The 26,525-nt window shown below is 38.1% G+C and overlaps 1 long non-coding RNA gene across 1 annotated transcript; it reads left to right on the top strand.

Moving 5' to 3' along the window:
- Positions 1–6,985: 6,985 nt before the first annotated feature.
- LOC113911632 lies at positions 6,986–25,927 on the top strand. Its single transcript, XR_003516561.1, has 4 exons — positions 6,986–7,133; positions 7,573–7,659; positions 17,489–17,613; positions 25,831–25,927. It is a non-coding gene; the product is annotated as an uncharacterized LOC113911632 (long non-coding RNA).
- The last annotated feature ends 598 nt before the right edge of the window (positions 25,928–26,525 follow it).

The following is a 26,525-nucleotide window of genomic DNA, read 5'->3' on the forward strand; positions in this document are numbered from 1 at the left end:
TGGGGTCCCCAGTGCCACCCTCTGTTTCAGTAATTTGCTAAAAGGACTCACAGGACCCATAAAATGCTACCAAGCAAATCAGCAGAGGGAAAACCAGCCACAAGCTTCCTTGCCTAGTGAATAACACAGGTGCAGCTGATTTCCCCAGAAATGTGCTGTTGCAATATGTAAGGTGTTACCAACCAGGGAAACTTATTAAATAACAGTGTCCAGGGTTTTTATTGGGGTAATGTAGGTACCCTCTGCCTAGCACATACCTAAATCTCAGACTTCCAGAAAGAAAGCAGATGTTCAGTATAAATCACATGGTTTATAGAAATAGTCAAGTTACAGTGAGCTACTCTTACCAGTTCAGGGATAGAAGGAACCATCCCAAAATTCAGGTTCCCAGATACCAGGAAATCAATTCCTCTAAATAAGGGTTTAGTTCAGGAAAATATCAGGAGATGTTGGTTAAAAAAATTTAAATACTCTTTTGGCCTTTTTTTAGTTGCAGGAATTTCAGAACCTTTAAGTTGTATAAATCTGCAAGGTGGGGTGGGGAGATCAATATGTAATGTGTCCTCAATTCTAAGTTCCTTGACCATGGAATACTTTCTTTCCTCTCTTATTTTTAAAGGATTAGTGTTCTGTGAAGAACACGCTGACAAATGCTGTTCTAATTCCAGCCCTTTCTCTCAGGCCAGTCACCTTTCCACCTCAACATTCTGCTGACAAGGCTCAGGATGCAACAGTCCAAAGCACACCTTTCAGGTTTCATAGAACATATTAGAGTTACAGTTGTTTGGCCTATTAATTCTCTTACTTCCTTCTCAGCCACTTGTAATCATGACCTTAACCCTGTAACACACATCAGTGATTCTGAATCACAGATAATGGAAAATTAAAGGGGTTAAGCATATATATTCACTGATAACAAGACAGTATTTATTCAGCATCCCACCTTCTATGACCCAATATCTGTTTCTTGGCAGAATTTTCCAAAGGTAACTTAGTTTTGCAAAGGTAACTTAATTGAAACTCATTAGCATGTTACTGACCATACAGCACAAGTAGTGTAGAACAGATGTAATTAAACACAGTTCCAGTTGAAAACCTACATTCAGTTCCTTTTCTATTTTCTTCACAGCTTTTGGAGTTGAGACTACTGAGGTGAAGACTGTGTCAAAGAGGTCATAAATAAAGCCACTGCTTTGGATAATTAATATATAGTGCTATGATACTTTTCAGGTTGAGACTATTAATTTTTGATAAAATGCTATGTATATTCATACAGGAACTCATTTAGAAAAATGGCTTTCATATAAACATTTGAGGAACACCTTATTTTCCTTCTCAGCTTTAATTGAATAATTTTAATACAAGCAAATTAAGTAAAATAAGGTCTAGGCTTCTTTGCAAAGCAATAGTTCACTAAGTTTAGCTAGATGTATGCTTAATGAAAAACCTTAATTTTTTTCATAGGTGGAGAAACTGAGACAATAGTTGTTTATGAAATAATTCAGACTACATATTTAGATTTCCCAGCCACTTCTGAATGTATTAGTAAGTTAGCTGGCATCAAGTCTCAACCATGAGCAATGAAAGAAAATGATGCCCCAAAGACTAACAATTTTTTTTTCCAGGCCTAAAGATAAGGACCAAGGCTTATATTTTTATAATGAGAATAAAAAAGAACTGTCTCAAAAAATAGTATTTGGCTGGAGTCTCTTTTTTTCCACTTGTATGACCTAATCACTTACCCAAGGCCCCATCTCCTAGTACTGTCACATTGGAGATTAGGTTTCAACATATGAATTTGGTAGTGGCAGGGTGGGAGGGGACACAAACAGTCTGTAGCAGGAATGGTCTACAAACTTGGTGCATCAGAATTAGTGGTATTTTGTTTTAATGGAGGTATGGAGCCCCATTCCAGATCTGCTTAATCAGAATCATTGGGAGTAAGGCCTAGGAATCTACAGTTTTAGTATGCTTTACATGTGATTCTTATCACATAAAATTTGGAAGTAACCTTTTCAGATGACCACGGATGGATAAGATCATATCCTATTTTCAGGGCCATGTTAGATGATTTGTAGCCAGGGTTTTGAAAGTGGGGATGACTTGAGAGTTAAAACTGAAAGGCAAGGACATTCTAGTTGGAAACAATGGCATGGGTGGACACAGGTAGAAAAATTATATTTATTGAATGGTGAGAAGACCAGTTTTGTTGGGGACAAGGTAGAATGTAGGGGAGCAGTGAAAAGAAAACTGAGAAAGCCACAGCAGTCAAACTGTGACTGGTTGTCTTACTGGAAAGCATCCCCTTCCCATAACCAAGAAGACACAGAAGATCCCTTGGGTATAGCTGACGTAGGCAAATGAGCAAACTTTATAGGTTCAAAGAAGGAGATTCTGTTTGGGGTTGGGGTGGGGGGCAGTGAGGAGAGGAGAGTTTTCTGTGGAGCATGCTTTGCTTTGTTTTGAATTGTCTGTTTACTTATTAATATTCAGCTTTGATCCAGAAATTTAGGAACAAGCTCTGATGATCTAATTTTGTTCACGGAATTAATAAGTGAGCCTTGTTGATGTGTCTGCATTCTAACATCCTCTGATAAAGCACTGCTAATCGGCTGCTGTGGTGGATGAAGATAAGCACACAAAGACTGTGATATAGTTGCCCTCTCTTTTTATAATTAACTTTTGAATTTGTTGTGCTTTTTCGGGTCTAAAATAAAATGGTAGGCAGTGAAAGTTTGATCATCAATCCCATTTAATGGTGCCAATGAATAGTTGGTTTTGCTATCCTATTTAATATTTTATTTTATTTTTTTAACTTTAAACTGGTGATCCCATCAAACCCTACATTTTCATGCTTTTTCACTCTTAAACTGCTGTAGCTCTAGATTCAGGAATGTTTGCCGATTACTGTTATTGAGCGCATGGGTTAAACTTTGCATCAGCTGTCTAGGTGGGAGGCCTCTCAGCTGTGAGAACAGTGCAGAGCCGCAGGCCGCTGTGGCTGCAGTGCTGGAAGGACCCTGTAGCCACACTCGATGATTTTTCCTTCTCAGATACTTTTTGCATCAAGCTGTGTCCGCACTGCAGTGCTCCCTGCCGCCTCCACTGTTCATGGCACACAAGCCTAAACCAGTGTGAGACTAGTTGTCTTTGTTCAGATGCCGGCATGAGCACAGGTTCTGGGTTGAGTGTGGAAGAATAACTCCAGGTCATGTTAGTACAGAACATGGCTCCCTATAGAAGTAATCACCCCTAGCTCCTCTGGACTCTTTTGTAAGGGAGTTGTGGGCATGATAGTTTACACTGCTGGCCCTTCCTCTGCAGGATATTAGATATTCAGCACAGGAATCTTTAGACTCGGGCAATCTTTATATAAGAACTGCATACTACATGCTTAAAAAGAGAGACAATTCATCCATGCTCAAATAATGAGGGCTTGATTTTGGAAGTTTGACCATGAGTGACTGAACTCTAATCCGTTGCAGAGAAGTGGCACTTATCTGATTTGAAGCATAAATAGTGGTATAGGAAACGATTTCAGGTTTAAATTTTGTGGTACCAAATTCAAATTTATCAACAAAATATATAAAACCTCCAGGATGATAAACCTGTGTGAAGCTCAATCAGTAGACCATAGAGAGCACAAAATTGAATATCCAAGCCTGAATGCAAAAGTGACTCCACAGCTCCAGTGCTTCATCCCCCAAATAGAAAAAGTGAGATTAAGCAAGTCATTATGTGGCTGGAGGACCAGGTCCTTTTCATCACTTCCAGGGATTCTTAGCCACTCTTACTGCAGTGTCGGGTTCTCAGGAGCCACTGCCAGCAGCAGTGGAGCCTGGGCCCTGGGCTTCCATGGCGTCTGCGCACAACCCAGGGATGGCACAGTGCAGAGCCCACTCCAGAGCTCGCATGGCTTTGCGCTTTCCCTGCTTTCCTACCACAGTTTCGCTTCAAATTTCAGAGCCTTTGCTGATGCTAATGTTGTTGTGACTGAAACAATTGATGAATGATTTGAAGCCATTTTCGAAAAGCATGAAGCAGCTTGTCATTCTGGTTTAACACCCAAGCTGTTATTTGTAAAAACTACTTTAACCTCCTGGTTCTCTCCATATTTTCTCTCTGCCCAGAAGCCACAATCAACAGGGAGCAATCTTTCTGTGTCTCCCAGTGTATTTATGTAATATCTCCTGCACCAGGCATGGAACAACTCCATTTCTACCCTCATGACTGAGGGAAGTGTGAATTTTAGACAGACTAGGCAGAAGTCTCCTCAAAGAGTATATTTTCCTTGGTTCTGGTATATTTTTTTGTTCAGGACTGCCCCTGCCAGGCAGGTGATTTCTGCTCCTCTTTCCCTATACTTAGAAAGAAGCCTGAAGTGGCTCGAGGGAAAATCATGCAATTTAAGATCTAGCTGGTGAGCAGGTATTAGTTGTGTGACTGTGAGCACATTGTTAAACTTGGTTGCATTTCAGTTTTCTCCTCTGTGAGACTAGGACTGGGTGTGAGAAGTATCGAATGCAGTGCACAACACAGAGCAAGTACTCTAGCGATGGCTGTCGATGTCCGCATTATTGTTATCTTTACATATTAGAGAGAGGGACTTAATTTTTAGAGAAGCTGGACAGCACCTGGGAGTCACCAAATCCCCATATCCTGCATCCCACAGATCTATAAAATAAACCATCTTGGGTCAGCTGTGGGGTAGATGGAGTCCCTGAACTTGTTCTGGCCCCTGAAGCTGTCCCAGAAATTAGGGTTGGGTTGGAAGAGATATTGGCCAGTTAGCAAACAATCTTCCTCTATGTTGGGTGGGGTGTCTGAATGCCTGGGTTCTAATGGTGATATACTGGTAAACCTGATGTTTGGGGAAAAAAATGGTTTGTAGTGATTGCCAATTTCTGTGGTGTAAATATTCCCACAGTGGCTTATATCAAGCTTTCAACCTGACATTGCTAAGCACAGGATTGGAAAGAGATGAGCACCCTGGTTCTTGTGAATTGGTACAAACCAACTCTAACACAGTAGTAGTTCTAGATCAGCTCTGTCACCTCTAAAATGTGTTTTGTGAACCAAAAGTTACTGTCTGGGTTTCTGTTGTCCTTTCTGTACAACAAAATTAAGCCACACTAAAGTTTCCCAATCTGGATAATAAACAAAAAATAGGTTCTTGGCTCAAAGAAACTTGGGAAACTGGATTCAGCAAAGTAGGTCAGTTAGAGAGGTTTCTTTATAACAGAATGCCTTAGAGACTTATTATGACTTTAACATTTATACACAATAATTTATTGTGACTCTGTCAGAGGGAGCTGTACTATTTACCTTTGCCCAAGCATTTTTAAAGGCATAGCTATTTACAATAACCAGAACTCTGTCCTAGATGATATTCTTGTAGCTCTAAAATCAAAAGGAAGAAAGGAAGAAAAAAGAAAAGAAAGAGCCCTTAAAGTTACCACCTTCTCCCTTACTCTTACCTTTTAACTTCATACCTCACTTTTTAAAAAAGATTTTATTTATTTATTTATTTATTTATTTATTTATTTATTTATTTATTTATTTGAGAGAGAGAGAGAGAGACAGTGAGAGAGAGAACACAAGCAGGGGGAGTGGGAGAGGGAGAAGCAGGCTTCCCGCCGAGCAGGGAGCCTGATGTGGGGCTCGTTCCCAGGACCCTGGGATCATGACCCGAGCTGAAGGCAGACGCTTAACGACTGAGCTACCCAGGCGCCCCATACCTCCCTTTTTAAGGTAAGGGAACTAACCTTTGTTGAGTGCTTACTCAATGCTCAGTATGAAACTCAGCTATACCAAGGTTCTCTAAAACTAACAACTATCCTAAAAAACAGGCATCGTTTCCTTCTATCCAATTTCCAGATTAGAAATCTGAGACTTACTCAGGGTCAGGTCAGTTTGTTTGAAATGAAGGAGGCAACTAATAGTGCCAATCAGAAAGTGCCTTTTCCAAAGACACTCCTTAAAAACAAAATGAAAGCCATGTTATATATACATAATAACAATTGAGCCTGTAGGTGGAGATCTATTTTAGCAATAGTGACACCTTGTGGCTACATCTACCTCAGCTTAGTAGCCGGAAAGAAGAAAAAGATCCTTTCCTAGGCAGGTCACCCCTTGAGAGCAGAGAGTAGCAACAGGAAGAGAGCTCTTGAGAATTTTGTGGATCATCATTTTGTCATTTCAGAAATAACCCAAGATGAAAAGAACCAGGGCTGTCTTTTCTCTTTGTCCCGTTTTTCTTCTGTCCACTTCTTTTCTTTGATTCATATGATAAACTCAGAAGCAAGTAAATTTAAGTCCTACCCCACCCATAACCAAAACAAAATAGTACATTTTTAAATGCATTGATGACTCTTTGATGTTATGAAAAACGCTAATGGGCCTTAATTTTAATGGGACTTTCAGATTCTGGGAGGCCCTCTGTATGTTCCTTTCATGTGTTTTCAGAGAGGTTTCAGATGCTTCTTAATGAGATGGAAAAACAGACACATTTTTCTAAAGCAGCCAGAGTAATATTAGGTTCTTAGAAGATAACAGGGCTGTTGTCAAGTCATTTGAAGAAAGAAATCTTACAGAGATATGAGGGAAGAAAGGAAAGCCCAAATGGAACAATACAGTGAAAATGGAAGGAAAACAAAAAAGATTTTCTACTGGCCTTTTATTATAAAATCAAGGCCACCCACGGGATCCTCAGATCCAATGGGGAGCCAAAACATTGTGAAAAGTTCCATTTGAGGGGTTGAAGAGTAGAGAGTTGGAGATGCATGTGGACTTGTTGCAAACTTTCAAGGGTTCAGGTGGTGGGGAGAGGAGGTGTTTAATTTTTCAGAGGCACCGTGATTCACAAGGCAAAATGAAGTAGAAAATGAACATTTGTGACTCATACTTATGTCATGCTGTATCCATATCAACTTTCAGAGCTTCTGTTGTGCCAGTCACAGGAAAGAGATGAATACTGGAGAGTTAGGAGAGTTACTCTAAAGACCACCTTGAAAGTACTTTGTTTTGTAGGAAAGCTTAGACTAGCTTGGTGGTCTGGTAACATACCTGTGCCTTATCCCTTTAGTCTGTAGGCATAAGGATGAAGTAGGGAGCTCACAGTAAGAAGCCATAAGGTTAGATACGAAAGTGATGTGGTTTTGGAATGTAGATGAGGTTTGGTGGGGTGGGGTCTAGAGCCGACAGCCAAGAAAGAATTCTTGAGATGTCTTTGGTGCAAAAATGTGGTTTTATTAAAGCATGGGGACAAGACCCGTGGGCAGAAAGAGTGGCTACCCCGGGGTGGTGAGGGTTCGCTGACTTATATACTTGGGAGTTGAGGAAGGTAAGGAAAAGAGAGGTTTCAAAAGGATTTTCACATACTAAAGAAGAGTCACAGGATACCGGAGGCCTTGCCATTGTCAAGTTAAGGTTGTTTTTCCCTCTAGGAAGGCATTAACATTAAGACAGTTGGGAGCTTCCAGGATATGTCACACATATCCCATCCAGGAGGAAGGAGGTTGTGGGGTGTCAGCTTGTGCTTTGTCCTCAGTTAGCTTTCTGCTTCTTCACCAGAAGAATGGGAGTAAGGGAGAGAAGCAAGCAGATGCAAGTTCATGAACAACATTAGAGTTAGGAGATCAACTAAGCTGTTTTCACCAGGTAAGTCTTGTTTTCAACTACCTGTACAGAAATCCCTCCTCAAAATTCCTGGATAAAGGGGAAGTCAATGAGTACAGGAAGTTGGGCAGGGATTATATATCTCTGAGCTATTGCACATGTTGGGTTTTTTTTTTTTTTTTTTCTTTTTGGACTAGAATTTCCAGCCCTCATCTCTGTTTCTCTAGTGGCACTTCACCTGACTATAAGCTCTCTCATTTCACACCACTGCATATCCCTTCTCCTAAATAATGGCTTAGCAAACACTGCTTGCCAGACCTGCATGAGGCACTGGGATGCAGAGAACATGAAGTCACCCCTCACTTTGTTAGGAGCACCCTGGGTGTGTGTTGTGGAGGTAGTTCAGAGGGGGAAATTCTCTGATTGTCCTTTTTTCATAACACATTGCTGCATTTCTCTTGCTGTGTGTACTATTATCCTTCACAACAGTTGCTCTGTCCCCAGGACAGGTCCCAAAGTACCCAAGGGCAGAGACTATGTTTCAATTCTTGCATCTCTATACTCTCCCAGGGCTGTTACAAGCAATAGATAACCTACTAAATGGTCATTTAATTGAGTTGAATATATCCGACTGACTGAGCATAGGACCTATAGCTGTTGCTTCCATTTCAGCCTTTTGAGATAGAGGTAATATTTTTCTGGCTGGCTTTTGGCTGGGAAAAGCCAATGTCCAGCCTGCAGAGATTTAGTAGAAGGGTCACCTGGGAGTGTCATGGGGAAACAGGTCAGTGGGTAGGTAGCATCAAGTCTGATTAGGAGGCAAACAGAAAGGGAAGTGGACCCAACCAAGGGCCACAGCAGGGATCCTGCCTGCCTTTGAGCTTGATCAAACCATTCATTTCCTCTTCTCTTGCTAGGCCCACTCCTTATGCCCAATCCCCCTAGCCGTTACTCTTGGTAGAATCACTGCAGCTGCTATTCCAAGTATTGGAAGCTGTCTTCTAAAGAGTAATTTGCCCGTATCAAATGTGTAGGACTAGAAACAAGGCAATACATGATAACTTAATTAACACATTTTCAGATGAGACAGCCATATTTTAAAATAACTAAAAAGAGGAAAAAAAAGTCTTCATAATTCATTCCTGGAAAATGAAGCTCCTTATAACAAGACAACCAAGCTATCTGTCAGAAGGTGCCTTTGCACCGCTCCTTAATCAGAATAGGTGGAAATGGCCTGTGGGGGTAAAGAGCACAGGCAGACTGGCTTGTCAGTAGATCCCTGAGCTTTCCTCAGAGTGCAGTGTTTACCCATCAGTGTTTCTCTGACCCTGGTTACAAATCTGGCCTCCAAGATTCTCTTCTCTCCCATCAGGAAAAACATAAACTGATAAAGTTAATTCATTATATTTTAAAAGAATTTCTGGGATTAGTAGCGGAGAGAAAGGAAATGGCAAGAAACTCCAACACCCCCCGCCCCCCCCCATGCTATTGTACCTGGTGAAGGCTGACCTCATTTAGTCCCTTTAGGGTATGTTACTCCCCTGAGGAGGGTGAGCCTAGATTAAATGGGTCTACTAGCTGTGTTTTCAGCTATTTCCAGCTTTTTGAAGAACTCAGTTAGCTCTGCCCTGCCACTGCATTGTCCAACCGTTTCTTTCCTGAGTACCAATATATTTGTTCCTCTTCCCCATGCAAGATTCTCAGAGGCATTGCCTGTACTTGATGGAACATTTTATACTATTTTAATTGGTATCTAATGATATTTTCACACTGTCATTATATACTTTTCCCTTTCTTTTTAGACGTCCTGTAATGATGTTTCTATGCCTCTTAGTCATTATTTTGTTTATAAATTGTTATAAATTAGAAATATTCATTCTAGAAAAATGTGAATCTTGAAAAATAATAACATATAGTGGAATATGAAACTCGCCCCAAATCTCACCACCTAGAATGGAGAGTTAAAGCTACTAATGTTTCTGTAATTATACTTCAAGCCATCTATTTTCTTCCATGTATATATGATATATATATAAGTATATATATATATTCCATATATGTAAGTATGTGTACATATATGTATATATACACTTATTTCTCTATCTCTGAAATTGCCAAATGAACATACCTATCCAGTCTCTGTCTCTTACAGAGTTTGCTAAAATGCACTTTATTGAGATACAGGAACACGGTATTGGGCACCAAGAAAGGTTTTAAAGCCCCTTTACTCCTGAGAATCTCCACTACGAAGCAGGTTTATGAGGAAGCCACTCTTCAACGCAACTACCATTTAGGAATTTCTTACCCTATTTAGTTCAACTTCTCACTGGCCTCTTGATACCAATGAACAAGTTGTTAGGAAACAAAACTGGTATGACTGAACAAAGTGACAGGTGCATAAAGTACCAGAATATCTCAAAGTTCATCAAAAATACTGTCTCGAAAATGGAAATGAAATCCATTTTTCCTTCCCAGTGAATATATGGCAAAAGAATTTCCTTATCAAATATTCATTTTGAGATAAGGAGTAGTGAGACAGAGATCTATAAGCATTTGATTTTGGATGGGTTTTTTTGAAGGTTACTTTGGTGGAATTGCCTACTTTAAAGCTATGACAGTCCTTTATCAGAGCACAATGAAGTAAATGACAAGCAGTCATGGCAGAGAAAAATTTGCAGTCATAGAAAAAGGAAAAAAATGTACAGAGATACACTGTAAGAGCAGACTGGGTAATACTGGGGATTCTTCTCTTCTAGTTATCTCTTAAAGCGAGGGCAGTTTACTTGTTCAGGCTTTTTTAAATCAGAGTTTTTCAAATTGTCAGGGAGGGAAAGAGAATAAGTCTTCCACAGACAGCATTCCTATCCTTTGGTTTATTATTATTAGCATATATAGTTTTAATAATAGCAGCATAGAATAAAGATTCCTGGGGAGGGGATATAGGAATTAAGTTAAGGAAATAGGTTTTTGTGATGTCAGCCTAAAGCTGAAACCAGGTTCCCCATATTCTTATTGAATTACCAAGTTGACTGGCCTTGATCTCATCTGTATAATGGAAAGAAAAAGCTCCAAAGCTCTTGTAATAACTAAAGGTGGGAACCTAGCTGATTCAAACTCTCCCCCACCTTTTTGAACGCAAGTATCCACATATCTGTAGCATTTGCAAATTTAGGTCCACAAACTTGAGTGTACAGGAACAATTTTCCTTATGTCATCCTTCAGGCAGTAGAGAATTTTATTCCAGTTATTATAGGCTCTCCTTTTGTCCCCTCTTCCTTGGTCATACCAGACTCTCAGAGGTTTGTGTGGTAGCTAGAAATGGGAGTGGGCTGCTGATGTCCAGTATATCCTGGTTGCTACTGACTTCTCATGGTTTTTGCCTGCTGTAATCCCTTGATGTTCCCTGACTTATTGTACTCCTACTCATGTAGATAGAATCTTAGCTAATGCTGGAAACCCTATGTCAAGGTTCCCTTCCTGAGATGCCTACTCACTTAGAGTAACAGCTCCATCTCAGAGCCCTTTGCTCTGCTACAAGCTCCCTCTCCTCTCATCTTCTGGAATTCTAGCAAAATATCAACTGAAGGCTTTTCATATAGAGACTGCTTTGGGCTTTTTCTGCCTTTTATCCTACTCAAATTCTGAGTAGGGAATTTGGGAGATGGAAAAGCTTAGGGATGATAGGACAAAGTAATACTTCAGTTAATTATCTTGCCACATACACAAGATACCATCAGGATTTTTAACTCCAGGGTAGTCAAATGGGAAATTTCTTCCTGCTGCATCCAACCTTGAAAAAAATATCTTCCAAAGAATGTAGTATGAGAACTCCTCGTGAATGTATTTAGCCACTTCCTATCCATATGCCTTGTGGGTCTGCTGTCCTACCCATGGACTCCCAGCACACAGGAACACACAAGCTTCCGCTCACTCATCTCTCAGTTGCAGGGGCATTTACTTTCATCTTGTCTCTAACCTCTCTTAGTTCTCAAGCCCTGGAACAAATGCCTGCTGCCTCTTCCATGCAGTCCTTTGTAATTTTCACATCATCCTCTTCAGTTATAAGGAATCACTTCTCTCCCCTGCAGCTCTGTATTTACACCACTATTGAGCATTTATGCCTTCTGCATCTTGGACTACTTAGTTTTTGTTTCTGCTTCCACAAGGTCATAGCACATTGAAAGCAAAGTCTTGACAAATTTTTATTGAAAATAATTTAAATCAATTTATATTAAAGTAATAATGTAAGAGAATGGGTTGCTATGGAAGTCTGGTAATTTTCTTTACATTTAAAAGGAAAGAATGGGGGTGGTGAGGGGGGTTGGTATTTGATTTTATTTTTTATGTTTTTGGTATAAGACAATGATTCTCAAACCTGGTTGCAGGATAGAATAATCTATATAATTTTCTGAAAATAGCAGTGCCCGGGCCCTACCCTCAAAATTCTGATATAACTGGTCTGAGGTGGAATGCAGACATTGGTATTTTTTAGAAGCTTCCCAGTATCTGAATGTATGGACAGAGTTGAGAAGCACTGGTGTAGAGATTAAAAAGCTAATGGTGGGATCCCTGAACCCATTTCCTGGTTATTTATTTAGGATTTTTATTTATGTTTCTCATTTTTGTATCTCCTCAGTTTCCTGATTTATCATCCTTTTGTATTGTGTGCATTTTTGAGAGCCAACTCAAATGCTTTTGGGAACAGGCAGAGTTTAAATAATGAAGTCACTAGAAAGATGAACCAATAATCACCAATCCAGGCTACCCAATATACTAAGATGTTTTCATGGAATCTTAAGGAAAATATGAAAGTCTCAAAATAAATTTTATTTAACTATAAAACTTATTTATCTCTCTTGCCGTTTCCTTTTGCTAAAAGAATCAGTGGAGGTATGGGCTGGAGGGTGGGGAGGAGAGGCAATGGTTTTTATTCTTTAAAAATAATAGGTGTATATCAAAACTTCAAGAAGTTTGGATGTTTTTAAAACTTGCATAATTTTCCTAATTCTTAGTAGCCTAAACTTTTGAGTGTAGAGTTTATTAATTTATTGACTAAGCTCTTTATGAAGAGGGGAAAGCTGCATCAGAATTGGGTTACTGCAGTAGCACAGCTATAGCACTTCTAAAATTGTGAGATGGAACTGAATTGAGTTGAATCACATGGTTCAACCTGTGTGTTTGGTCAGAACTCCCTGTTATATAGTCAAGTCTCTGATTAGTAATTAAATATTACAGTAATCTACTATAGTTTTATCTTAATGAAATGTGAGTATATTAAGCAATTAGAGCACCATGAAATCTAATACAAGTAGAAAAACTACATAAAATCTTCTGTAATTGATCAGATCCAATTCCATAGCACCAGAATTTACTACTGTAATTGAATCAGGACATAGATAGGGTGACTGCCTTTTGAGCCCTTCAAAACAGTCTAAATATAAAAGATCACAGTCTTGACATAGCAAAAGGAAAAACTGCTCTAACTGAAACTCTGGAAGTCCAGTAATACTTCACTTATTAAAGTTTATATTTAATTTTAATTTCTTCCCTGTTTAGATTGCACAGAACTTCTAACACCTGATGTTTTGGCTTCGTTTCTGACTGTGCTCAAGCATTATCCTAAAAAACTACTAGAAAATAAATCTTTTGAAAACTTAATAAACTGCACTTTTCAGAACAAAACAAAATAAAGAAAAAGATAGACCATTTTCCTGCCAGAGAGCTCACAGGGATGTAAGAGCTCCAACTTGATCATATTTCAGGCTTGCTGGCGAATTATAAGATTGCTGGAGATGTCACAATGTCTTTGTGCTATGGTCTCTCCATTTGTGAAATAGAAATGAGAGCATCTTCTACTTCCCTCTAGCTGACATGGAAGTTACACAATATTGAACTCTATTCTTTTTGGTGAAGAAAGAGGAGAGAAGGAAGAGTTGTCAATAGTCGTTAATTTATACAGTAAGAACTTCACAAATATCAAAATTATATACATTACAAATTAATATTTTTAAAGCTCATTAAAACGTTTCTCCAGTATGTGACAATCTTTGTATATATAAGACTTTACTTTTAAAATTACAGTAGCAAGTTCAAAGATGAATTCATTTTCCCTCATGTGCTCCATCTTGTAACCTCTGGGATGCAGCACATTTCTATTTCCCTGAATTGCTTTTTTTCTTTTCTTTTCTCTTTTTCCTTAATTGGCCTCTCTGGATAATTCCACAGGATAAAGAGGAAAATAGTCTCAGGGATTAGTAACACTGAACAGGTGCAAAATGTACCATTTAAAAGCTAGTTAAACCTCAAAGGTGGAAGCTCCAACTATAAATTAAATGAGAGACACATAGCCTCATCAGTGCCCATATGTTGGTCAACTGGGGATGCTCTTATCAGAACAATCTTTGTAAATGTAACAAGCCTGTTTCAATGCTACCCACAGCATGAAGCTGATTTCTATTTTACATTGTAATAGATTATACAGCTTTAATTTTCGATGGACAAGCCCTAACATATTGGGTCTCTCAGGAGACACAGCAGTGGCATTGACAAGGAGGGACAGAGGGTTAAGCAGTATCATGCAATATTTAAAATGTTTTTTCTTGACAACCAGCAAACTGTGATTACCAAATAGGATGATTCACCACTTCCAGCTGTCAAAAATAAGAGCCTCTCCTATTAGAGACTTGTTACAGAATGACCATCTAAATTTCCAGTTTCTAAATATGTGTATTCACATATTGATTATAAGATAAAATATTTAACTTGTTAAGTATGGGAAAAGATGTTGCTATATAGATTTTCTTTTTATAGTGAGAAATAGGGTAAGGGAGAATGTAGCATCAAGAAGCAAACTCAACACTGCACTACAAAAAAATCAAGATACTACTTGCTGCTGTTATATCACCTTTGTTAGACTGGTCTTTAGGTAGTCACTGAACTAAGCTAGAATTTAGTTTGCCCAAGATTGAGTGGTTTCCTGGGACTCAGGACTTTCAGTGCTAAGATAAAGAAAGTCCCAAACAAACAGAGACAAGTTGGTTAAGCTACTCTTTACTAAACATCAGTGTACACTTCGATCTGAAATAATGTAAAACCATATATAATTACCCAGCAGCTGACAACTCTGCTAGGTGACTCTGGCATTTAAAGGAAGACAAATTAATAGTAGACAAATTAATAGTAGAGTCTCTAAGATTACCTAACTGCTGTATTTTGGCAAAAAAGTTAAGGAATTCTGTCACTGTTTTCTGAGTGTGTGTACTAGAGTTTGGGTGCCATGATCTCTGAGGTGAGTGGGAAGACTTAGCAGTGTGATTTCATATCAGACAAAAGGAACCTAAAAGGGTATTGGGTTGGGCTTGACTCATCTCATTTAGATTAAATTGTTGATGTGACAATCTTAGAGTAATGTAAGACCAGATATCATAGACTTGAAAACTGTACTGCATCAGACTAGGACATTCCAAGAGAATTTTCCCTTTGGAGGCCATGAGGCAAAGTCACACACTGAGCACTGAACATCTGGAGGGAGTGGGAATTCCCATGGTCAGTCACCCTGGAGAGTGGCAGCTCCAGGACAATGAATGAAATTGGAAGGGAGAAATGTGAAATCTAAATCACAGACATGTCTAGAACTCCTGGAGAGAAGGTAGTAACATGGATGAGAAGAAAGCTGACCAGGAAGTAGGCAGAGAGGCACATTGTGAGGTGCCCTAAGCGAGGGTTTGTTCTGAGTGGGGCCATATTTAGCACTCTCCCAGGATATCCATCTTCTATAACCTCCTAAGTTTTTGGTAAATCTTGTAAACACCTGCGGGTTGGTCTCAGGCTATGAAAAATTAAGGGAAAGGGCTATTTCTATACTTGGGATGAAAGGTTAGAGCAGTGTTTCTCAACCTTGTTTTTGTTTTCCTTATCAACTCACTAAGGAAACTCGTTAGGCATTTTTCCCCCAATTACCTCCCTCCTCATGAAATTTTAATACCACAGATAGACCATATGTATATCTGTTTATGTACTATATGCATTTCTGTGCTTTATACATTAAAAGAGCAAGATGAGTAAGATGTTTTCACCCCCCAAGAACCAATTTTCACCCCTGTGGCGCAATATCACTCCCATAGAGAATACATGGAGAACGGATAATAGCTTGAGAGATGCTGCATTCTGACTATCAAGAGGTGACCTGCATAGAGCAAGTAGCAACTCACTGGGCAGAGTAGAGATTAGAAAGCTGATGAGACCCAGGATAGCTTGGATACATAGAGAACATAAACATTCCCAAGTAAGAGACTGGATTCCCTGCACATGAATAGAATGCCAGTTCTAAGTCATTGTATGGTTATTAAAGAAGCGTAATTTCATTTTGTAGTTGTAAGCTGGTAAGGCCAGGGGACATTTGGTTTACAAATGTAAATAAAACATATTTTGAGAAGAGTTGATGAAAAAGATGGGGTTTAAAGTTCTTAGTGAAGATGGAATATCATATACACTCAAATCTACATACAAAGAGGCACGTATGATGAAATACAGACAGAACGTAAGAATTAGGATGATTACTGTCTCTGAAAACAAAGGTCAGAGTTTAAATTATTAGCTGATAACAATGCTGTAGAGTGTCTCAATGGCTGAGGCTGGACTGGTGTTATGGTAAAGAATAACCAGAGACAATAACATAAGAATCAAAATGCACAACAAAGATGCATCTAGTATAAACTCTATCTACTTTCAGTCTTTTGCAGTCTTTCAATCTGGAGACTATGTTGCCTTCTCAGCAGAAAATAGCATATTGCATAGGGGGAAGTGGATTTTGGTCAGGAGATCTGAGCTCTGTTTTCTGGTATGTTGCCCAAGGCTACCCTAGGTTCTTCACTTGCTGGCCATGTCCTATAATCTGTAAAGTGTAGAAGCTAAAGTAGAAGGTGTCTAATATACTCTTCCATTTCCTACGTTATTTGAAAATATAAAATTATATGCTTTGCTTTCCTATGCTTCAAATATTTGAATATTTGATGAGCAATTCAACAATCAGCCATTAAATATTTACTAAGAATCTCTTAACTTTCCACATTGTACTGAACACTGAGACAGGGCAGGATTAACACAACTCATTTGACTGACTCTCCTTTTCCTACTGACAAATATCTAAAATTTGTGCTATCCATAAGTAATGCAGGGAGAAGTAATGCAGTGGCTTAAATTCATACCAAGATATAAATGTCACATCTTTTCCTAAGAGGAAGGTTTGCCAAAGAGAAAGGGGAGAAAGATCAGGAGACTCAGAACATTCTGACCTGGAGGTAGGACATGTGAGTAAAGAAGCAACTCTCAGGGAAGTGAACGTTGTTGCGCTGCTGATACCCTTGGCTTGATATATTTACGTATATCCTGAGCACCCCATTAGGCTAGTGTGACAACATTTTTGGCTTGGGTTTTATTATATTTAATGTACTTTTCTGAAGATAGACTCAAACCCTCAGCCACCATTCCAGCAGGGAGGGGGAAATGATGAGTTGGCTTCGATTGGTTAAAACATGGAGTACTAAATCTATGCTTAACATGACTTTCAAGCAAATAGAACATATCCAAATTGATGAAGTTTATGATACAAAATCTTCCACATATTTCATTTCAAGCTTTTAGTTTTTTTCTAATACTAGTGAAAGTTGTATAATAGTAGGAGAAAGGAGTTTGCAGTTGAAACCAAAAGTATTAAATAACTAGAGAAATTATTTTTGACTTGGTAATTTTATTGGTAAATTATACCACTGGCCAGACTTGAGTTAAGATAAACAAACCAACAACAACCTGATTTATCTTGTTTTAATAAAAAGTAGCAAAAAGTACTAACCTAGCTTTTGTATAACTCCAGAATGTAACTAAAAAGAAAACCACCGTTATAGCCATCTTCTCTTACATCCTCCCACTGTGACCTCCAGCCACACTGCACAACTGCTTGCTGGTCTCCCAGTCCGTGGCCTGTGTTCACATGACACAGTATGTATCTCTTATCACTTTGTACTACCATTAGTCACGTAACTCTCTGTTTCCCTCATGAACTGCGAGCTCCCCAGGGGCAGCGACCATGATTATTCATCTTAGTCTTTCCTGGCACCTGGCACAACATCTGCATAATATATATGCTTAATTAGTGTTAATTGAATGAAAGTAAACTATTTTATTTTCAGTGGCCTTATAATTATGTAAAGAAGTATAGCTATAATGAATACCAGAATCCTGCATGTACCATAACAGCATATCTCTGTTAGAAATTAAAAAAAGATGAATTTTAATCAAATACATATTTCTAATTTATATAAGCAGGAGATGTCCTTAAATTTTTCTAAGTTTCTCAAGCCTTTTTTTATGTGAATACATAGGAAAATGGAGCTTCTGTTAGTTTTTATTTGTTCTGTTTGGTTTTAATTAGTGTTGTTAACATAGAACAAAACATGCAAATTTAGGAAACAGCTACATGATGTATTTTTCATTTTTTTTATCCTCCCATTTGAAGGCCTGTAGATACAGCCAGTTGGTGTCTAAATATTTATTTACAGAGTGTCAACAGACAGAAAAAAAAAGTGTAAATAGAAATGCTAGTGATTTTAATGAGAACTAGCTCTGAAATCTAAGATTAACTAGGTATCAGATACTACAAATAAATACTTATTCTCCTAGACCAATACTTATCTGGATCCAACATTAAACACAGAGCTATAAAAAGCTTTCTTATGACATTTTCCTAAATAGTGGATAAAAAGACAAATATAGTGAAGGACAAATGTTAATGCTATGGTTCTGTTCCCCTCCCCTTCACTTGCCCAGTTCTGTATAATTTGTTACTTGTGTAGTGTCCACAGATAGTATCATGCACTAAAGAACTATGATGTGGTTTTGAAGAATTGTTGATAATGCTAGCTCAATTGTTAGACAAGGAAACAAGCTCAGGGTGGCAGGTCGTTTTACAGATCTCAAAAAGTTGTATTGAAGTGAAGGATCTGTTAAACTACTTTGGAATCTGTTGATAATTATATAAAGACTCGATCAGTTTCTGAATATTAATATATTAATTGACTTATCATAAAGTTGTAATGTTCAAATGTGTTTGTAATTCACAACTGTACTTCCATGAACAGTTGAAGTGGTTCATAACTAAAATACTTACGTGAGACTGTGAAGTGTGAAGTCAGAAGAGGTAAGCAATCATGTAGTGCAGTGGGCAGTTTGTCCTCCAGGGGACATTTGGCAAAGTCTGAAGAGTTTTTTGGTTGTTGGAGTTGGAGTGAGGGGAGCTGGGCAGGTGGATTGCTACTCGTATGTAGTAGGTAGAGGCCAGGAATGCTGCTAGATGTCCTGCAGCGCACAGGACAACTCCTCCTCCTTCCCCAACAAAGAATTATCTGCCCCAAAACATCAGTAGTGTCAAGATAGAGAAACTGTGATGTAGAAAAAGGAACAGTAATTATACTGGAAACCAGGTATAATTGATATAACTAAGCATTAAAGTTATCTTTCAGCTACTTGGCTCTTAAGTCACAATCGGTAGAATATTGATAGAAAATGATAATTTTTCAAAGATGTTGAAGTGTTCTCTGTTTTTTATTTTGTTATTGTTTTTGGATCTTCCACAAAGACAAAAACTCAAGATTAGTTTGTCAGTTATAAAAATACTAGAGAGCCAAAGTAAGATATTTTAAGGGTAGAACTTAGTAAGCGTATAGTGATAGTTCTTGAACTTTAGTATACATAAGATTCACCCAAGGAGCTTGTTTAAGATACAATTCTAACTTCTTGGGGTTTTGTTTTTTAGATTATTTTAAAATTTAAACTCAATTAATTAACATACAACATACTATTAGCTTCAGAGGTAGAATTCAGTGATTCATCAGTCTTATATAATACCCAGTGTCCATTACATGATGTGCGCTCCTTAATGTCCATCACCCAGTTCCCCATCCCCCACCCCACCCCCCTCCAGTAACCCTCAGTTTGTTTTCTGTGATTAAGAGTTTTTTATGGTTTGTCTCTCTCTCTGATTTCATCTTGTTTTATTTTCCCCTCCCTTCACCTATGCTCCTGTTTTATTTCTTAAATTCCACATATAGTGAGATCATATGATAATTGTCTTTCTCTGATTGATTTATTTTGCTTAGCCTAGTATGCTCTAGGTCCATCCATGTTGTTGTAAATGGCAAGATGTCATTTTCTTGATGGCTGAGTAGTATTTCATTGTGTGTGTGTGTATATACATATATACATGCACCCCATCTTCTTACCCATTCATCTGTCAATGGATATCTGGGCTCTTTCCTAGTTTGGCTATTATGGACATTGCTGCTATAAACATTGAGGTGCAGGTGCCCCTTCAGATCACTATATTTGTATCTTTGGGGTAAATACCTAGTAGTGTAATTGCTGGGTCCTGGGGTAGCTTTGTTTTCAACTTTTTGAGGAACCTCCGTACTGTTTTCCAGAGTGGCTGCACCAGCTTGCATTCCCACCAGTAGTATAAGAGGTTTCCCCTTTCTCTACATCCTCACCAATATCTGTCGTTTCCTGACTTGTTAATTTTAGCCATTCTGACTGGTGTGCGGTGGTATCTCATTGTGGTTTTGATTTGTATGTCCCTGATGCCAAGTGAAAAATTGTTGAACAGTTTTTCATATGTCTGTTGACCATTTGGATCTCTTCTTTGCAGAAATGTCTGTTCATGTCTTCTGCCCATTTCCTGATTGGATTATTTGTTCTTTGGGTGTTGAGTTTGATAAGTTATTTATAGATACTTGATATTAGCCCTTTATCTGATGAGACATTTGCAAATACCTTCTCCCATTCTGTTGGTTGTCTTTTGGTTTTGTTGACTGTTTCCTTTCTGTGCAAAAGCTTTCCTTTCTATGCAAGTCCCAATAGTTCATTTTGCCTTTGTTTCCCTTGCCTTTGGAAGTGTGTCTAGCAAGAAGTTGCTGCAGCCGAGGTCGAAGAGGTTGCTGCCTATGTTCTCCTCTAGAATTTTGGTGGATTCCTGTCTCACATTTAGGTCTTTTGTCCATTTTGAGTCTATTTTTGTGTATGGTATAAGAAAATGGTCCAGTTTCATTCTTCTGCATTTGGCTGTCTGATTTTCCCAAAATCATTTGTGGAAGAGACTGTCTTTTTTCCATTGGATATTCTTTCCTGCTTTGTCGAAGTTTAGTTGACCATAGAGTTGAGGGACCATTTCTGGGTTCTCTTTTCTGTTCTGTTGGTCTATGTGTCTGCTTTTGTGCCAGTACCATACTGTCTTGATGATTACAACTTTGTAATAGAGCTTGAAGTCTGGCATTGTGATGCCACCAGCTTTGGTTTTCTTTTCAACATTCCTTTGGCTATTCGAGGTCTTTTTTCTGCTTCCATATAAATTTTAGGATTATTTATTCCAGCTCTGTGAAAAAAGTTGATGGTATTTTGATAGGGATTGCATTGAATGTATAGATTGCTCTAGGTAGCATAGACATTTTAACAATATTTGTTCTTCCAATCCATGTGCATGGATTTTTCCATTTCTTTGTGTCTTCCTCAATTTGTTTCCTGAGTATTCTGTAGTTTTTTGAGTACAAATCCTTTGCCTCTCTGGTTGGGTTTATTCCTAGGTATTTTATGGTTTTTGGTGCAATTATAAATGGGATTGACTCCTTAATTTCTCTTTCGTCTGTTTCATTGTTAGTGTATAGAAATGCAACTGATTTCTGTGCATTGATTTTATATCCTGCCACTTTGCTGAATTCCTGTGTGAGTTCTAGCAGTTTTGGGGTGGAGTCTTTTGGGTTTTCCACATATAGTATCATGTCATCTGTGAAGTGTGAGAGTTTGACTTCTTTGACAATTTGGATGCATTTTATTTCTTTTTATTGTCTGATTGCTGAGGCTAGGACTTCTGGTACTATGTTGAACAACAGTGGTGAGAGTGGGCATACTTGTGATGTTCCTGTTGAGAATAATATTCGTTGTGGGCTTTTCATAGATGGCTTTTAGGATGTTGAGGTATGTTCCCTCTATCCCTATGCTATGGAGAGTTTTAATCAAGAAAGGATACTGTACTTTGTCAAATGCTTTTTCTGCATCTATTGAGAGAATCATATGGTTCTTGTCCTTTATTTTATTTAAGTAGTGTATCACATTGATTGATTTGTGGATGTTGAACCACCCTTGCAGCCCAGGAATAGATCCCATCTGGTCATGGTGAATAATCCTTTTAATGTACTGTTGCATCCTGTTGGCTGGTGTCTTGGTGAGAATTTTTGCATTCATGTTCATCAGGGATATTGGTCTGTAATTCTTTTTTGTGAGGTCTTTGGTTTGGGGATCAAAGTAATGCTGCCCACATAGAAAGAGTTTGGAAGTTTTCCTTCCATTTCTATTTTGTGAAACACTTTCAGAAGAATAGGTATTAATTCTTCTTTAAATGTTGGCTATAATTCTCCTGGGAAACCATCTGGCCCTGGACTCTTGTTTTTTGGGAGATTTTTGATGACTGCTTCAATTTCCTTGCTAGTTATGGGTCTGTTCAGGTTTTCTGTTTCTTCCTGTTTCAGTTTCAGTAGTTTGTACATCTCTAGGAATGCATCTGTTTCTTCCAGATTGCCTAATTTGTTGGCATATAGTTGCTCATAGTATGTTCTTATAATTGTATTTCTTTGGTGTTGGTTGTGATCTCTCCTCTTTCATTCATAATTTTATTTATTTGGGTCTTTCTCTCTCTCCCTCTCTCTCTCTCTCTCTTTTTGGATAAGTCTGGCCAGGGGTTTATCAATCTTATTAATTCTTTTGAAGAACCAGCTCCTAGTTTTGTTGCTTGGTTCTACTGTTCTTTTGGTTTCTATTTCATTAATTTCTGCTCTAATCTTTTTTTTAAGATTTTTTATTTATTTTTTTGATAGAGAAAGAGACAGCGAGAGAGGGAACACAAGCAGGGGAAGTGGGAGAGGGAGAAGCAGGCTTCCTGCTGAGCAGGGAGCCCAATGCGGGGCTTGATCCCAGGACCATAGGATCATGACCTGAGCTGAAGGCAGACACTTAATGACTGAGCCACCCAGGCACCCCTATGCTCTAATCTTTATTAATTCTCTTCTTCTGGGTTTAGGCTTTATTTGCTGTTCTTTCTCCAGCTCCTTTAGATGTAAGATTAGGTTGTATACTTGAGAACTTTCTTGTTTCTGGAGAAAGCCAGATAGTATTGCTATATACTTCCCTCTTAGGACTGCCTTTGCTGCATCCCAAAGGTTTTGAACAGTTGTGTTTTCATTTTCGTTTTTTTTTCCATGAGTTTTTTAAATTCTTCTTTAATTTCCTGGTTAACCCATTGATTCTTTAGTAGGATGCTCTTTAGCCTCCGTGTATTTGAGTTCTTTCCGACTTTCCTCTTGTGATTGAGTTCCAGTTTCAAAGCATGGTTGTCTCAAAATATGCAGGGAATGATCCCAATCTTTTGGACCTGGTTGAGACCTGATTTGCGACCCAGTATGTGATCAGTTCTGGAGAATGTTCCATGTGCACTCAAGAAGAATATGTATTCTGTTGCTTGTTGTTGATCTGTCCATTGCAGTGAATAGGGTGTTAAAGTCCCCTACTGTTATTGTATTATTATTCGATGTATTTCTTTAATTTTGTTATTAATTGGTTTATACAATTTTCTGCTCCCATGTTAGGGGCATAAATATTTACAATTGTTAAATCTTGTTAGATAGACCCTTTAATTATTATATAGTGTCCTTCCTCATCTCTTATTACAGTCTTTGGTTTAAAATCTATTTTGTCTGATATAAAGATTGCTACCTCAGCTTTCTTTTGATGTCCATTAGCATGATAAATGATTTTCCACCCCCTCACTTTCAATCTGGAGGTGTCTTTGGGTCTAAAATGAGTCTTTTGCAGACAGCATATTAATGGGTCTTGTTTTTTATCCCGTCTGATACCCAGTGTCTTTTGATTGGGGCATTTAGCCCATTTACATTCAGAGTAACAATTGAAAAATATGAATTTAGTGCCATTGTATTGCCTGTAAGGTGACTGTTACTGTATGTTACCTCTGTTCCTTTCTGGCCTGTGTTACTTTTAGGCTCTCTCTTTGCTTAAAGGATCACCTTTAATATTTCTTGCAGGGCTGGTTTAGTGATCACAAATTCTTTTAATTTCTGTTTGTCTTGGAAGCCTTTTCTCTCTCCTATTTTGAATGACATCCTAGCTGGATAAAGTATTCTTGGCTGCATATTTTTCCCACTTAGCTCCCTGAATATATCATGCCAGTCCTTTCTGGCCTGCCAGGTCTCTGTGGATCGGTCTTCTGCCAGTCTAGTATTTCTACCCTTGTAGGTTATGAACCTCTTGTTCCGAGCTGCTTTCAGGATTTTCTTTGTCTCTGAGATTTGCAAGTTTCACTATTGTATGTCAAGGCGTTGACCTACTTTTATTGAGTTTAATGGGGTTCTCTGTGCCTCCTGCACTTGAATGCTTGTTTCTTTCTCCAGATTAGGGAGGTTCTCTGCTATAATTTGCTCCAAAATACTTTCTCTTCCACCCCCTCCCCTTTCCTCTTCTTCTGGGATCCCAATTATTCTAATATTGTTTTGTTTTATGGTATCACTTATCTCTCAAATTCTTCCCTTGTGGTCCAGTGGTTGTTTATCTCTATTTTTCTCAGCTTATTTATTCTCCATTATTTTGTCTTTTATATCACTAATTGTCTCTTCTGCCTCATTTATCCTAGCAGTTAGAGCCTACATTTTTGATTGCATCTCAGTAATAGCCTTTTTGATTTTGACTTGATTAGATTTTAGTTCTTTTATTTCTCCAGAAAGGGATTCTCTCGTGTCTCCTATGGTTTTTTTCAAGTCCAGCTAGGATATTTATAATCATTATTCTGAACTCTAATTATGACATTTATATCCTTACTGATTAGGTCCCTGGCAGTCAGGATTGCCCCTTGTTCTCTTTTTTGAGGTGAGTTTTTCTGTCTTGTCCTTCTTGCAGAAAATGGTCACTTTCTATTTGTAGAGTTACAGCAATTTTTTTCTTAGATCTCCAGTTGAGTATGCAGGTGTTCAGAATGATTTTATAGTTATCTAGCTGAATTCCTGGGACCAGACAAAACTAAGGTCTCCTACTCCTCCACCATCTTGGACTCCTCCTCCTCTAGGACTTCTTGTTGAAAGATTTTTATTTAGTGGGCTTTGGCTCTATAGACCATATTTTTAGAAATATTAATTTAGTGGAGTGAATCATTAATATAAACCTTAAACCAGCACTTCCCAAACCTGTACCATAAGTATTATCTGGGGAATGTTTTAAATTATAAAATATAAAACATATATGTATTGAAGTTATTCCCAGAAATACTGATTCAGTAGATCTTGGATTAGGACTTACACAGCTATGTATATTTTAAAGCCCCCAAGTTGATTCTTTTTATCAACCAGGGAATACATTTGCCACCATAGTCTATTATTTTAATAGAATTTGGCCTAAATTCATTTTTGACAGAAGCTAGATGAAAGTCTATTCAAAACTGAATTTCTGGACAGTGTGAGGGCTACATATAGGATGGGCTTTTGATTTATATTTAAACCCCAGTTGCCCAGTTTTCTAGCTGTGCGATCCTGAGTACTTCATTTAAGCTCTCTGAGTTTCCTCTTTAGTAAAGTGGGAATAACGATGCCCACTTTGCACTGACTTCTGTGGATTGGTTAGTAAAGTGCCTGGCATAGAGTAAGCACTCAATAAACAACTCTGAGCTTTAAAGCATACTAGTTGTCTAGATGTATATAGATAATATATATATATATATATCTATACATCTATATGTGAGGTATTAGTTATTCTGGTATTAATATTAATACTCTTCATAAAAATTATAGAGCTTGAAACTATATCCTTGCTTAGAGAGTTTTATGTACCTCTATCAAATAGATTGGCTATCAGAATCACTCCATAGAAAATATTCCCAACATATTTACAAGTCAGTTTGCATACTTCAACTTCAACATACACTGTGGAGAAATGAAGTAGTAATTAGTCTCTAAAATAGTCCTTAATGATTCCTGCCTCCTGGTGTTCACAGCCATTTATTATCCCTTCCCTTTGAGTGTGAGCTGGACTCACTTCTAATGAATTGAATATAGGAGAAGTGATGAGATATCATTTCTGAGATTAGGTTACAAAAAGATTTGGCTTCTGTTTCAGGTGCCCTCTCTCCCATCACTTGCTCCAACAGAAGACAGTTCCCATGTTGTGAGCTGCCCTACAGAGAGGCCCATGTGGCAAGGAACTCTGGCCAAAAGGCAGTGAGGTCTTGAGGACTGCCAATAGCCACATGAGTGAGCTTGAAAGTGGATCATCTTTCAGTCAAGCTTTGATATGACAGCAGTCCACCTTGACCCATTGAGTACAGCCTTATGAGAGACCCTGAGCCAGAGGCATCCAGCTAAGCTGTGTTTGAATTCCTGACCCACAGAAAACTGTGAAATAATAAATGTTTGTTGTTGTTGTTGTTTTACATACAGTAATTTTATTCATTACATGCTTTTTATTGAAGTATAGTTGACATACAATATTATATTAATTTCAGGTATACAACATAGTAATTAAACAATTATATACATTATGAAAATCTCATCACAATAAGTATAGTTACTGTCTGTCACCAAAGTTAACACACTATTTTTGACTATATTCCCTATGCTGTACTTTTCATCCCTGTGATTTATTTATTTTATAACTGGAAGTATTTATCTCTTAATTTTCTTACCCATCTCCCCATCCCCCTCCCCTCTGGCAACCACCAGTTTGTTCTCTGTATTTATGAGTCTATTTCTGTTTTTGTTTGTTTATTAGTTTTGTTTTTTAGATTCCACATATAAGTGAAATCTTATGGCATT

The sequence above is a fragment of the Zalophus californianus genome, chromosome 12, assembly GCF_009762305.2.
Source record: "Zalophus californianus isolate mZalCal1 chromosome 12, mZalCal1.pri.v2, whole genome shotgun sequence".
Classification (NCBI taxonomy): domain Eukaryota; kingdom Metazoa; phylum Chordata; class Mammalia; order Carnivora; family Otariidae; genus Zalophus; species Zalophus californianus.